At 45.0% G+C, this 14296-nt stretch overlaps 1 protein-coding gene across 1 annotated transcript in view; it reads right to left on the bottom strand.

Annotated features, from left to right (window-relative positions):
• LOC115087279 (lysosomal-trafficking regulator-like) overlaps positions 1-14296 on the bottom strand; it is a 1534685-nt gene that overhangs the window by 691955 nt on the left and 828434 nt on the right.

Raw genomic sequence — 14296 nt, 5'->3', positions numbered from 1 at the left:
TTCACATTCTTACACGTTGGCCATTGCCCACACTGTTACGATTCTGCTTGTGGGAACAAGCTCACAAGCAGCCTCTCACCTTTCTTCTCAGCCAGCCAGCTTCCCGACGCCATCTTTTCGTGGCTGAGACTGCTGCTGCCATGCTCAACGGTGGGTCCGCCACCGCCGCAGCCTGGACCCGCCATTGCTGCCTCCTTTCCTTCACGGCAGGAGCCGCCAACATCCTCTCTCCATCGCGGCCTGGAACTGCCATTGCCACGCTCTCCCTTGTGGCCAGGGGGCCGCCTATGCTGCCACTTTGCGGCCTGGATCCACCACTATCACCCTGCCTCTGCAGCAGGAGCCGCCGTTTTCCTTCTTTTTGTGGCCGAAAGGCCACTCTGAAGCTCCCCTTCGTGGCCCCGAGGCTGCCACCGGTGTTCTTCAGTGGCTGGAGCCACCTCCAGCTTCTCTTCAGCGACAAGAGCCACCTTGGCACCTCGGGCCTGTTTTCTCCTTTCTTGCAGCATGGCGTCTCTCCATGGTCCTGCCTCCTACTTCCTTAGGCGTGAGGCCACGCCTCCTCTTTGGATTTAAAGGGCCATTCCTCTTGGCTCCTCCTCATGATGTCATCCTGGGTGTTCCTCTTCAGCCCCACAAAATGGCTCAGCCTTCAGTTCCTCTTCGCCTTCGCAAGGAGTCAGTCATGGAGTCAGACTGCTCCTGGATCCTCCATTCCAGCTCTTCAGTCCAGGAGTTTCTGATGTCCAGCTCCGCTTCTTCAAGGCACTTTGTTCTTCGTGAGAATTCCTTTGTCTTCCTTTATGGTTCCTGGTCCTTCGTCTCATCTTCGTTCCATGTTTGGTCTCTCACTGGCTCCTAAGTCGTTGTCTTCAGATGTCTTCGTCGTCTGACCCTCCTGATGTCTTTATCTTCAGATCTTCCTAAAGTCCTCTTCTGATGTCCTGTCCTTCCAGAATTCCGTCATCCTGTTGTTCTTCCTCTCGGAGCCTCCTCGCTGCTCTTCGTTGGGTGACCTGGGGGTCGAAATCCAGATTTCTCCTTCTCCAGTTCACTTGACACCTCCTCGATGCTCTTGACTGAGTGTCCTGGGGGTTGAAATCCAGATGTTATGACGTGCCAGACTTCTTCGTGTCAAGTTGTCTTCGTTTTCAGAATCCTTTAGACGTCCTCGTCTTCAGTCCTTTTCACTGTCAAGTGTTCGGAACCTTTGGGCTCCGTCAAGGAAGCCTTCTGAATCTTTGGCACCCTCGTCAGGATAGCCTTCATCTCGGAAATCCTGGTTCCGGATTTTACCTCTTAGTGGGCCGTCCTCAGTTCAACTTCGGATGACCTTCGGATGCATCTTCCATGCCGGGTTGGAAGTTTTGTCTTCCTTCGATTGACCTGTCAGGTGTGTCGATCAAGCTTGGTCCCCGAAGCTTAGTTCAGGATGGATGCTGCTACGAGTCATGGCCAGGTACCATCATACTGAGATTTAACTCTTCTGTCGTCCTTTCACTCAGCAAGTGTCTTCATCAATATCCCTGATGTTCTTCTCTTCAGCCTTGTCTTATCCTTATCAAGTCCTCGTCTGATTGTCTTCAGTCTTCAAGACTTGTCTTGTTCCAGTTCCATCATCTGCCCTCGACCTCTGTTCCCATACGGCAGGTCCAAAAGGGCTATCGAGTGGCTAAAGGACATTGTGTTGTTGGGTCTCTACTGATGTGTCAGGTTCGGCGGAGGTGCGAGTCCCTGGTCTTCTGCCTGTCCACCTAAGCTGTGATATGTCTCACTTGCCTTGGTGCTTATAAGGAGCTCCTCTCTGCAGTCGCATCATGGTCCAAGGGCACACCACTCTCCCCGGAAGTGGGATCGCTCCCACAACACACACACCTAACATACACATGTTTGCAAGGTATTCCAACATCGTTTAAATATACATGGCAGGAAACGATGCAACACCGTTGTGATGGCGAAACCGGACGGTAGATAAAACTTGATAAATAAACATTTATCATAGAACAATTTTTTCATAACATGCGGACCCTTAACAGACCATATCAACCATTAATCTGTTACATAGCTTATATAATTTGAGCATTATACCCTGAATCATATAAACATATCAATAAAAGATACAATGCCCTTTAAACCCACATATACATTCATGCCTTACCCTCCATTCATACCACACATATCTAATACCTCACACACATATCCACATTACACCCTCTAAAACTAGTAACCCCCATCACATGTTAAAACATCACTCCTAAATGTATTGGATAACAACTGTGTGCTTAACAATGAATATTGTAGACTATGATCTGTATATTTCTTTAAATGTTCAATTTCCTATACTCCCGAAGAAAGCTTTGTTTCACCCCACATCTCAGGGCTTCATCAGGATGATTAATAACACAAATTCTTCTTAATTCACACAGCCATAAACAGATCCCTGTAATTCCTTCTGCTTCTCCAAACACTTTCAATGGAAACTTCCTTTTAATAAATCCTGTTGTCCGTGTGGGTCCGCCTAACATACACCCATCTGCAATATAATAAAAAGACTACTAGTACTGCCGTTAAGCATTTCAACAAAATATGTTTCAATTCTCCCTTTTAGAAAACTGTACAACAATTACGTCATACATATGTTTTAATTATTACATAAAAATTCCCAAAACCTGGTGCTGTTGTCTTACTTTCTCAATCTCAACTCTTGTCACTTGAAATTGCATTATATCACAGTCATTGTCCACTTCTCAAAAATCTAGCACTGTTATTTTCCTCTGGTTGTCAAACACACAATTTTAATCTATAATAAATATATGAATAATCATCTATATTACATATACACTGAGGGTTCTATATATTTCTCCTCATACAAAACCCAACTGCAAGTTTACTTACTATTTCAGTGCATAATTTCAACGCAAGCCTTTACAAAATGTCCTGCTTCTTCATGCTTAAGCCTTGCCAGTCTTCGCCAGCATCCTAAGGCACGCCTACAATGTGCCTGCGTGCTATACCGTCCTAGTTGAACCAGCCTATCTTAAATGAGAATGGACCAATCACATTCTGCCTAATCACCACCTGATTTCCAAATAACATCCGGGTATCACTCTCTCAACAACCTTTATTTAATACCTGTCCTTATGCAACTCATACTTCAAAGCCAACACATATTAGCAACGATATTCAACTCTAAATGTTACCATAATCCCCACAAACTTAGCTCATTCCTACCACCCTTCAGTACCAATGCATATTTGCAAAAATATTCAAACCCTAATATCTCCATATCCCTAATAATTATGTAGGCACGCTAAATAAAAAACAAAAAATCCTGATCTTGTTAAGAGTTACAATAGCCTAAAGGACTTAATCCATATATCCTTTATCCCTTCTGTATATGATGCACATACATTGTACTTTTTTTTTTTTTTTTGTGAATCATAACCCCTTCCCTTGTTCAACAATTCCCGGCGCACGGGGATCTGCTCTCTTCTCGCGATGCTAACCATACATACCATACACCATAATGTCTGTAATTGTAACAAATGCTGTTTGACAAAAGTCCATTTACTTCACAGAGTCAAACCTTTACTGCTGCAAAACCATCTCTACAGATTAATTCACACCCTAAGTTTAAACAGAAACCTATATGCCGTAAAAAGCATCCCACTCAACCTCCTCATTGAGCCCATGTGGAGTCACGGTGTTCCACATGTAAATATATTTTTGTTCTATTTTCTTCAGTATGATATGCTCTACCCCCTGCTGATAAATAGTGCATTGTTGCACCACAAAGAATCTCAATTCATCAAACCGATGATTAACCAATTACCAGTGTGATACCAGGGGTGCCCCTGTTTTGCCCTGTCTCAGTTTGCTTTTGTGTTCAATAATTCTGGTCTTGATTTGATGTTTCGTTATGACCTATATATACTAAATCACAAGGGCATATGATGGCATATATAACTCCTGTCGAATTGCATGTAAAACATCCCTTAAAAATATGCGGGTACGATAATGAAGAGACCTTAAATGATATGACTCTCAATACATTATCACAAACTGAACACTCCCCACGTATATACTGACCACACTGATTATCACTAACAGGTTTATATTGAGAATGCATTAACATGGACCTTAAATTTTTTCCTTTCTTCATAGGGGTTTCTGTAAATCCCGGGAGCGCTTTCACAATGGGCCAATATTTAAAGATGATCTTTTTTATGTGGCCTGCCTTAGTAGAGAATGGAATACTACAGATTGGTCTATTAATCTGGTTACGGGGTGACACCACCAGTAAATTTTGCCTATTCACATAAAGGGCTCTTTTGTATGCTTGTTTTATACACTTGGAGGGATACCCATGGTTATTGAACTTTGTCATGAGTACCTTAGCACAGCTTTTATACTCTTGATCGGATGAACATATGCGTCTGTACCTTAAAAATTGACTTATTGGTATACTCTCTGGGCCGGATTTTAAAAGGGTTACGCGCATAAGTTATGCGCGTAACTCTCTTAAAAGGCCCCTGCGCGTGCCAAGCAAGCCCCGGGATGTGCGTAGGTCCAAGGGCTTTGCAAAGGGGGCGTGTCGGGGGCGTGTAGGGTGGGCGGCACAAATTTCGGGGCGGGGTGGGAGGCGTGTCGGGGGCGTGATGCCGGCCCGGGGGCGTGGTCGAGGCCTCCGGCAGGCATAAATCTGCCAACAAAGGTGGGGGGGGTTTAGATAGGGCCGGGGGGTGGGTTAGGTAGGGGAAGTGGAAGGAAAGTTCCCTCCGAGGCCGCTCCGATTTCGGAGCGGCCTCGGAGGGAACAGGCAGCGCACGCCGGGCTCGGCGCGCGCAGGTTGCACAAATGTGCACCCCCTTGCGCGCGCCAACCCCGTATCTTATAAAATCCAGTGTACTTTTGTTCGCGCGTGGTGCTCGAACAAAAGTATGCGCGCGCGCTGTTTTTTTAAAATGTACCCCTCTGAGTTTCCGGGGATGAAAGCTTTGAAAATGCAGTGGTATTCCTATCGATAAGTTTCATATACACCGTGGTGTTCAATTTGTTATTCTGCATCTGAATCATAATATTTAAATACGGTATATGTGTATAACTAGATTGAATAGTAAATCTTAAATAAGGATCATACATATTCATGTGGTCCCCAAATTTAATGAGCTCTGATTCCTCCCCTGTCCAGAGCCAAAATAAATCATCAATGTATCTTTTGTAAAAATGAATATGTTGAAAAAAACCTGATGGATATAAATATCGCTCCTCGTAAGATGCCACATACAGGCAAGCCACTGAAGGCGCGAAAGGTGAGCCCATAGGGATCCCTTTTTTTTGTCTGAATCTTTGTCCCTGGAATTGAAAGTAAAATTGAAATATTACAATTTCTGCCAATTGCATGATGAGGGATTTTCTACGACCACTTATCTGTAGCTCTACCAAAGAATCCTCAATGATGTTAAGAGCGACTTGTTGAGGGATATTCGTATATAAGGTTGTGATATCAGCAGTGACCTATTTGCAATTATCCGGTACAGACCCTAATTCTTCAACCATACTAATGAACTGGGTGGAGTCCCTAACATACGATTTAATTTTCTTAACTAATGGCCGGAGTATATGATCTATAAACTTGGCTGCTGGTTCAAAAACTGACCCGATGCCCGATACTATGGGACAACCTGTTTGTTTTTTTTAAGGGATTTGTGTATTTTAAGGGCAAAATATATGTAGGGAGTACTGAATGACACTAGATTAAGGAACCTATGTTCCTTCATAGATATGCTTTTCTCCCACAATGCTGAATCCAAAATATTTGTAAATAGGACCTGTATCTCACTACCCGGGTCATGGTCAATTTTTCATAAAACACTTGATTATTGAGTTGCTCCCATACTTCTGATTCATAGGCTTTTGCATCTAAAATAACCAGGGCTCCACCCTTATCAGCTCCCTTGATCACTATATCTTGATCCTTTTGCAACTGTTGGATCGCTGCTCTCTCATCCTTAGATGTATTATATTTGACCCATTCCTTATGAGACTCCAATTCCTCAATTTCATTTATAACCAGGGATTCAAATGCTACAATTAGAGGGTTAGGGGGTTCCAGGGGCATCCATCCTATAGGCCTGACTAGAGCATTTTTTATGGGAGCAGTTTCTTGTGGGCCGAAAAAATCCCTCAGTCTTAAACTTCTGAAAAGTTTTTTCAACTCTACCTGAATTGAAAAACTATCATGGCTCAAGGGTGCAAACTAAGGGGAAAGAAGCTGGTATAGGTAAAGCTCCAGACCAATTTCCAACCTACCTAGTCCTACCAGCTGTCGGGGAGGACCTACAGGGACTTCCCTGTAGGTTGAGGCAACCTCCCCACAGCAGCAAAGGTCCATGTATCTTACAGGTAGCTGAGGCCATGGACCTAGTGGTCATACCTTCACTTCAGGCCATTATGGGCTTGGCCTGCATTCAGGAAGAGCAGAGCAAGCTGAATCAGCTAACCATGGCCTTGGAAAAGCTGGAATACCATATGGACTCCCTGAACCCTGCGCCAGCCTCTTCATCTGTGCTGCTTCTCCTATTAATTGTATTTATTTATTTATTTAAGGTTTTTATATACCGGCAATCATGAAAACATATCTTGCTGGTTTACATGAAACAGGAGTGTAGTATATACATCAAACTAGAACTGTGGTGACCGAAGAAGCAGTTACATTTAACAAGGGTAGCAGAACTTGGAGTAAGAAGGAAGAGAGAGGAAAGAATAGAAATGATTAAACAATATACAAATTAAATACTATATACAAAAGGCATGGTTAAGGGCTGAATGTTTGATGCCACCACAGTATGCAGAGCACTACACCAGTTTCTGGCACCACCCCACTACATTAGTGATTGCAAGGAGTGCTCAGGTTTTGTCATCCAGTACCATATGCAGTCCCCATGGACTGCCCCAAGGTTCTCTATATCCTTCTTCTGCTTGGTGAACAGCATTGGTGTGAGCTTCTCCCATATGGAAAAGGGAGGACCCCTGCTTCTGTTGGAATTTCTCCAACAGTTCAGGCTAGTTTTTGAAAAACTTGGATGGACCTCTTCAATGGCTGATAACCTGCTGCGGATCCACAGGGGATGCACACCCTGGGCGAGTACGCTACTGAGTTCCACACCCTTGCCTCAGAACTACACTGGGGGAGGACAGCATCACGGCCATATTCCTAGAAGGGCTGTCGGGAAGGATTAAGGATGATTAAGTGGCCAAGACATCCCCAACTCACTGGATGCTTTGATTTCTCTGGCTGGCCATGTTGATCGCCACTTTCAGGAAAGGGTTAGAGAGAATAAGCCAACTCTGTGACCAATATCCTTAGTGCTTCGCTTCCAATAGTCTTTATCTCCAGCACCCACTTCAGATACCAGAGGGCAGAAGAACTCATGCAACTTGGCAGAAGTAAACTTTCTCCAGAGGAGAAATTTTGCAGGAGATAGATGGGTTATGTCTATACTGTTCAGGCTAGGGGCACATGGTATCAAAGTGCACAGAGAAGCAGGGAAACTTGTGTCCCCAGAGTTGTCTGGGGAGACAACTCTAGATCGTATGTCTTCCTCCCCTCAATTACTTGTAACTGTCTTGATCTCCACAGGGAAAATTCAACTATTCACAGAGGCCTTTCTTGACTCCGGAGCTGGAGGAAATTTTATAGTCCAAGTCCATGTTTGCCAATACCAGATACCTACTACTCTTCTGAAGTATCCCGTGACTATTTCCACCATCTATGGGGATCCCCATCCTAGCCTGTTCACGGAGATGACCCTGCCTGAATCCCTATATACAGGTTCCTTCATTCAGAAATCATTGCCTTCCATTATTTTGGGCCTGCCTTGGTTTCAGCAGCATCAGCCTATAAATTGACTGGGCCACTTGGGACTAGCCCAGTGGAGTACATCTTGTTCCACCACCTGTCTGGCATGCATTCAGCATCCAGTTTGTCTAGCCAGGGTAGTTAAGGTACCTAAATTTCCTCCACAGCATGCAGGCTATATTGATATATTCTCCAAACAGTGGGCAGAGATGCTACCATTGATTCAGCCTTTTGATTGCGACATCGAGCTCCTCTGTGACAAAATGCCTCCACGAGATAGAGTTTACCAGAAACCAAGACCATGAGTTAATATATTAAAGAAAATCTGGCTGGGGCTTTATCCATCCCACCTCGTCTCCTGCAGGAGTAGGTTTCTTCTTTGTAGCCAAAAAAAGATGGTACTCTCAGATCTTGCACTGATTACAGAGACCTTAATGCCATTACACACAAAAAAAAATTGTTCTCCATTGCCATTCATTTCAGAACTATCTGATCACTTACAGGATGCTAAAATCTTTACCAAGCTAGACTTAAGCAGAGCCTAGAACCTCATTCAAATCAAAGCAGTGGATGAGTGTAAAACAGTCTTCAATACTCGTGATGGACACTGCCAATACCTTGTTATGCCCTTTGGGCTCTGCAATGTCCCAGCTGTATTTCAAAACATGGTCAACAAAATCTTCCAGGATCATCTTTGTTCCTATGCCATGGTTTACTTAGATGATAGTCTTTGGCTTCTTACCGAGAACATGTGAGACAAGAACTTCAGAGGCTACAGGAGCACCACCTCTTTGCAAAACGTGAGAAATGCCTCTTTGAACAAGAGCAACTTCCTTTCCTGGGCTACATCATTTCTTGTACTAGCTTCCTGATAGACCCAGCAAAATAGAAAACCATCTTGAATTGGCCCCAACCAGTCAGCCTCTGGGCCCTACTACCTTCCTAGAATTTGCCATTTACTACTGCCAGTTCTTTCCTGGGTATTATATCCTAGCGACTCTACTTACATCCTTGACCTGAAAAGGAGCAGACACCCAGAACTGATCTCAGGAAGCCATCTATGCCTTTCACGTGCTAAAACACGCCTTCTCTCAAAGTCATTGCCTGCAACATCCAGAATCTGAACATCCCTTCATTATGGCGATAGATGCCTCTACCCTTGATGTAGGAGCTGTCCTCAGTCAACACAATACTGAAGGTACTATTCTTCCATGCTCCTCTTTTTCCAGGAAGTTTGCCCCGGCAGAAAGATACTACATAACCGGAGATCATGAATTCCTGATAGTAAAACTTTCACTGGAAGAATCACGACAACTGCTAGAGGGTGCCAAGCACCGAATCACCTTCTACATGGACCATAAGAATCTGAAGTACCTTCAGCAAGCCCAATTTCTTAATCCCAGGCAGGACTGCTGGTCCCTCTTCTTTTGCCCGTTTGATTTTGAGCTCTGCTACCGACCAGCAGTTGCACTGTCTCTCATCACGGACAGACAGTGCAACTGGCCCAACTATTAAACCATTGTGAGCACATCCCACCCTCCATTTTAAGTTCAAAACCTTGTGGAACGTATTCCAGCTTGCCATCGCTAGAGTTTCTCAATTTCCATTAGTCACAACAAAACGAAAAAATGCCGGCATTGGTATAGGGCAGCGCCTCCCCTGAATGCAAAGATCTCATTCATGAAAATTAAATTTGTATTAGGTAATGACTGCAGAAATTCCTGTGTCAAACAACCGAGGTATATTGTGCCAAATTCTAAGCTTGGCTTGGTAAAGCAACGCAAAACAGATTTGATATTGTATAAGTGCCGAGCGCACTGGCACGAACTCCCTCCTCCGAATCGACACTCTGGATGAAAAGTCTTGGAATATCAAAATTCATTGGTCTTGATAACAAATCTCCTTTTTTCTTATGGTAAGCCTGTAATATCAGCACTTTGTGTGTATAGTGCAGAATCTTTATGATGACCATCTGGGGTTTATTTTGGCCGACGTTCGGGTTAAGCATATGATGGTCCTGCTCCACATGGATTCAGCCCATCAAATCCTGCAGACCTAGCTCTGCAGGTAGCCATTGCTCCAGAAATTCCGGCAATTTTGCATCTGCAATATACTCAGCAATACCCTCAAAATGAAGGTTGAGGAGTAGCTTAGTTGTTGGAGCAGCGGGCTATGACCCAGGGAAATCAGTGTTCAAATGCCACTGTTGCTCCTTGTGACCTTAGGCAAGACACTTTACTCTCCATTGCTTCAGGTACAAAGTTACCCCATCTTTCATAAAAAAAAGTGTTAGTAACGCATTGATAATGCCCGTGATAAGGAAAAGGGGCGTTTTTATGGAAATTTTTGAGTTACCACTTTGCACGGTGCGGTAAACTTACTGTGCCTTGCAATAATCCCTATTTTTCACATCCTGCGCTAAGAGGAGAGAGGGAGGGGGAGAGAGAGACTAACTATCTACAAGGCCCTCATAGTAGGGAAGTATTTTTATCTCTATAGGAGAGCCACCTAATCGGTTGAGGTGAGGTGTTGATGTTGGTTTCTACTTTTTTCTCTCACCCTAGCTTGATGGACTCTATAACAAGGTACCATCAAGCTAGGGTGAGATAACATAGTACAAAATTTCATCTTTTTGAGACTTTCCTCACTCCAAATGACATCAAATGTCATTTGGAGAGGAACACTTGTAGATAGTTAGTCAAATCTTAATCAAGGTGTACTATGCTATTCATCTCTCTCACTCTACCAACACCTCACCTCGACCTCTTAGGTGGCCCTCCTATAGAGATATAAATAGGTACACACAGTAAGGCCCTCCCCAGTGACTCTCTTTCTCTCTACTCCACTCCCATCTCCCTTCTCCCTCTCCAAGCCCAGAAATGGTCAAAATGCAATTCAAAAAATGTATCGCTAATTTTGTTATGGCCATTTCAATCATATCGCCCAGCTTAAAGCTAGTGTTAAAATCATGTGATAGCATGCGTTATGCTATTGCACAGTGTGATATTGCCCCTAATTTAACTAAATCCCGCCCAAACTCCTCCCCAATCCCTCCCCCTCATAAATTTGCATTTGCGCCCCATGCTACTATACTTTTCGCATGCGTTAACACCTTAACGCATTTTGATGAATGATGCGGTTAGGTTGTAAGCCATGTGGGGATAGGGAAACACCTACAGTACCTGAATGGAATCCACTTTGATGTACACTTTCAAGTGCCAAAAAGCAGAATATAAAAATCTAAATAAATAAAATCACTGCAATCTATTTTCAACATCTTCGATTTTTTTCATCTTGGCCAGCAGCTTTTCAAGTTTCACAATCTTAAGACAGTGAGCTGTCTTTTACAACTGCCACCTGGCCTTCAATGGTATATAAGCGGGAGTTGAATTCAGCGACTAAAGCTGCCACATCAGCAATTTAATCAGAAAGTGCTTCAAATTTCGTGTTCAATACCACAACAACAGCGGCTGTGAAATCTCAAACTGCAGCGTCATTTAATGTGACTGCAGTAGTGGGTTCTTTTACTGTGGCCATTTTTACCTCAGAGAGACATGATCTATGGGTAGACATAACCCTTGGGAACTTTGTAATTTTTCCATAAACTAGAGGTCACAATCCTGGTTTAAAAACAGGGCATCTGTATGCCAAATCTATCTGGATGGTGTTAGATGAAAGGGGAAGGAATGTCTTCCCCTGCTCATATCACATGACACCCCCACCCCTCCCAAGTACGTGTTTTTGAAAATAGCAACTTCTATGTATAAGTGTTAACCCATGCCCTGGAACGTTCCTATCCTGTCCCTTTTTACACACACACACACACATATATATATATATGCATGTGAAAGTGGATAGGCGCACGTTATTTGAAGCTCACAAAATATGGAATATGTATAGGGGCTACATATGCGCATATGTGCTAGTCTGTATGCACCTAATGTTTTGAAAATTAACCGGTGATTAGGATTCTTACCAGTAAATATCTAGGTGTTCCGCCTAGGCAAACTCACACAATGACTCTTATTCAATGCAATAAATATGGTTTTGTTATCCAAAGGCAGACCATCTGGAAACTCCTGTTATGGTTAAGCTGTGTTTGGGTGGATCCTTGGGTACTGAGGCAGATGACCATGCCCACGGGGAGGAGCCCCGTGAGGAGCCACAGTACTAGGTTAAACTCAGAATGCACAAACACAGTAGTTCTTTATTATACAGTTTGAAGAGGAACACCAGAGGTGGCAGTAGCGAGGCAGTCTGGTAGTTGCAGTCTCAGGGACCTCGGCAGAGGGAGCCCTTCTCACCCTGTTGGTATCAGAAGATTCTGAAGCAGGTTTCCAGCAAGAAAGTACTGTGGATGAGATAGACTGAGAGTTAGAGTACTCACTAGGGGGTAGATTTTAAAAAGTACTCCCGCGCGTACTTTTGCTCGCGCACCAGGCGCCAACAAGTGTTCGCCGGATTTTAATAGATACATGCGTAGCCGCGCATATCCTTTAAAATCTGGGGTCGGAGCGCGCAAGGCTGTGCAAAATTGGCAGCTTGCGGGCATTGAGCCGCAAAGCCTGCCTCCGTTCCCTCCACCCCCCCCCCCCGCACCTTCCCCTCCCTTCCCCTACTTAACCCATCCCCCAGGCCTATCTAAACCCCCCTACCTTTATTGCAAAAGTTACGCCTGCCCAAGGCAGGCGTAACTTGCGCGCGCCGGGCCGGTTGCCGGCGTGCCATGATCCGGTCCGGAGGCCGTGGCCACTCCCCCAGGCCGGAACCAAGCCCGCAGCCCCACCCCCGGAACACCCCCGGATGATGTACTGCCGCGACATCCCCCCCCCCGACACGCCCCCCCCAGAAAAGCCCCGGGACTTACACGCATCCCGGGGCTTGCGCGCGCCACCGAGCCTATTCAACATAGGGGAACTTGGGGCAGGTTTTCGGGGGGTACGCGCATATCTTACACGCTTACCCCTTTGAAAATCTGCCCCTAGGCGTTTGCTATAGGTATGTGATTCCACCAGGTGTGTAGAAGGAAGTGCAGGCACCGAGGCAGGGAGAGCAGGCCTTCGAGGATTGAGTACCTGTTCCCTGTAAGGCACCTGAAATAAAGCAGAGGGCCCCCGAGGAGAGGATACCCAGGTTAAGTGTTACCCCGAAGGGCAGAGAGAGCCTCCAGCAGCAGCATGGAAACGGCAGAGTAGCGTAGACAGGAACGGATTCAAGTCCTTGCTAACTCAACGAGCTAGCAAATTAGAATAGGTTATATACCCGGATAGCGTGACGTCAGCAAGGGGGAATGCCCCCGAGGTTCGTGCCAAGGTTGGAATAAAGAAGTGGGTGGGGTGTACGTGCACATCCTAGTAAGTACCTGGGAGGAGCATGGCAGGAGGCTGCACCATAGCCATTCCGGGGACGCCGGAGAGGTCGGCTTGTAGACACGGCGGTAGCCATCTTTCCTAGGTAAGCAGGAGGAGCCATGAATAAGGTGAGACAAATGGGGCGAAGCCATCTAGCACTGACGGACGCAACAGTACCCCCCTGTTTCCTACCAGGTCTAGGTTTCAGAGAAAGAAATCTATGAAAGTCTTGTAGCATCTCTTTATCCAGTATATTAGCCAATGGAGTCCAAGAGTTTTCTTCATGTCATAGCCTTCCCAAGATAGGAGATATTCCCATACTCTGCCTCTTTTTCTCACATCGAGAATAGAATCTACTTTATATTCGATGTCTTCTTCTGCATCAATTGATGTGACTTCAGGAATCTTGTTGGAGAACTCACTAAGGATCAAAGGCTTCAATAGTGAGACATGGAATGCATTGTGGATTTTCAATGCAGATGGTAGCTTCAGGCTATAGGTGAGATTGCCTAGTCGACGGAGAATAGGAAATGGTCCAACGAAGCAAGGAGCGGAGCGAGTTGAGAATAGGTTAAGTCTGAAATACTTAGTTGATAGCCAGACTTTGTCACCAGGCTGATACTTGGAGCCTTGCAGTGATGAGTATCATATCCCTTTTTAGCTCGAAGTCCTGCTTTAAGAAGCATATCTTTTGTCTGAGTCCAAAGTTGTTGAAGATCTTTGGCAGTAGATTGAGCTGCCGGGGATGACACTGATATTGGAAGTGGCAGTGGTGGCAGAGGTAGTCGTCCGTAAACCACTTCGAATGGTGTTGATCCAGTGGATGTTGCTGGATGAGAATTAAGGGCGAATTCCGCCCAGGGCAACAGTTCACGCCAATCATACTGGCGAGTGTTCACGTAGGCACGAATGAACTGCTTGAGTGTCCTATTCAGTCTCTCTCTGTTTGCCTGTTAGATTGTGGATCGTATGCTGAGGTGAAGTCGAGAGAAATATCACTTCTTGCATAGTGCCTTCCAGAACTTACCTGTGAATTGGGCTGCTTGGTCGGTCACTATGTGTTTAGGTAGGTGAGCACCATGGC

This window comes from Rhinatrema bivittatum, chromosome 3, assembly GCF_901001135.1.
Source record: "Rhinatrema bivittatum chromosome 3, aRhiBiv1.1, whole genome shotgun sequence".
In the NCBI taxonomy this organism is placed as follows: domain Eukaryota; kingdom Metazoa; phylum Chordata; class Amphibia; order Gymnophiona; family Rhinatrematidae; genus Rhinatrema; species Rhinatrema bivittatum.
The sequence above is the reverse complement of the archived record's forward strand: the minus strand, read 5'-3'. Positions and strand labels throughout refer to the sequence as shown.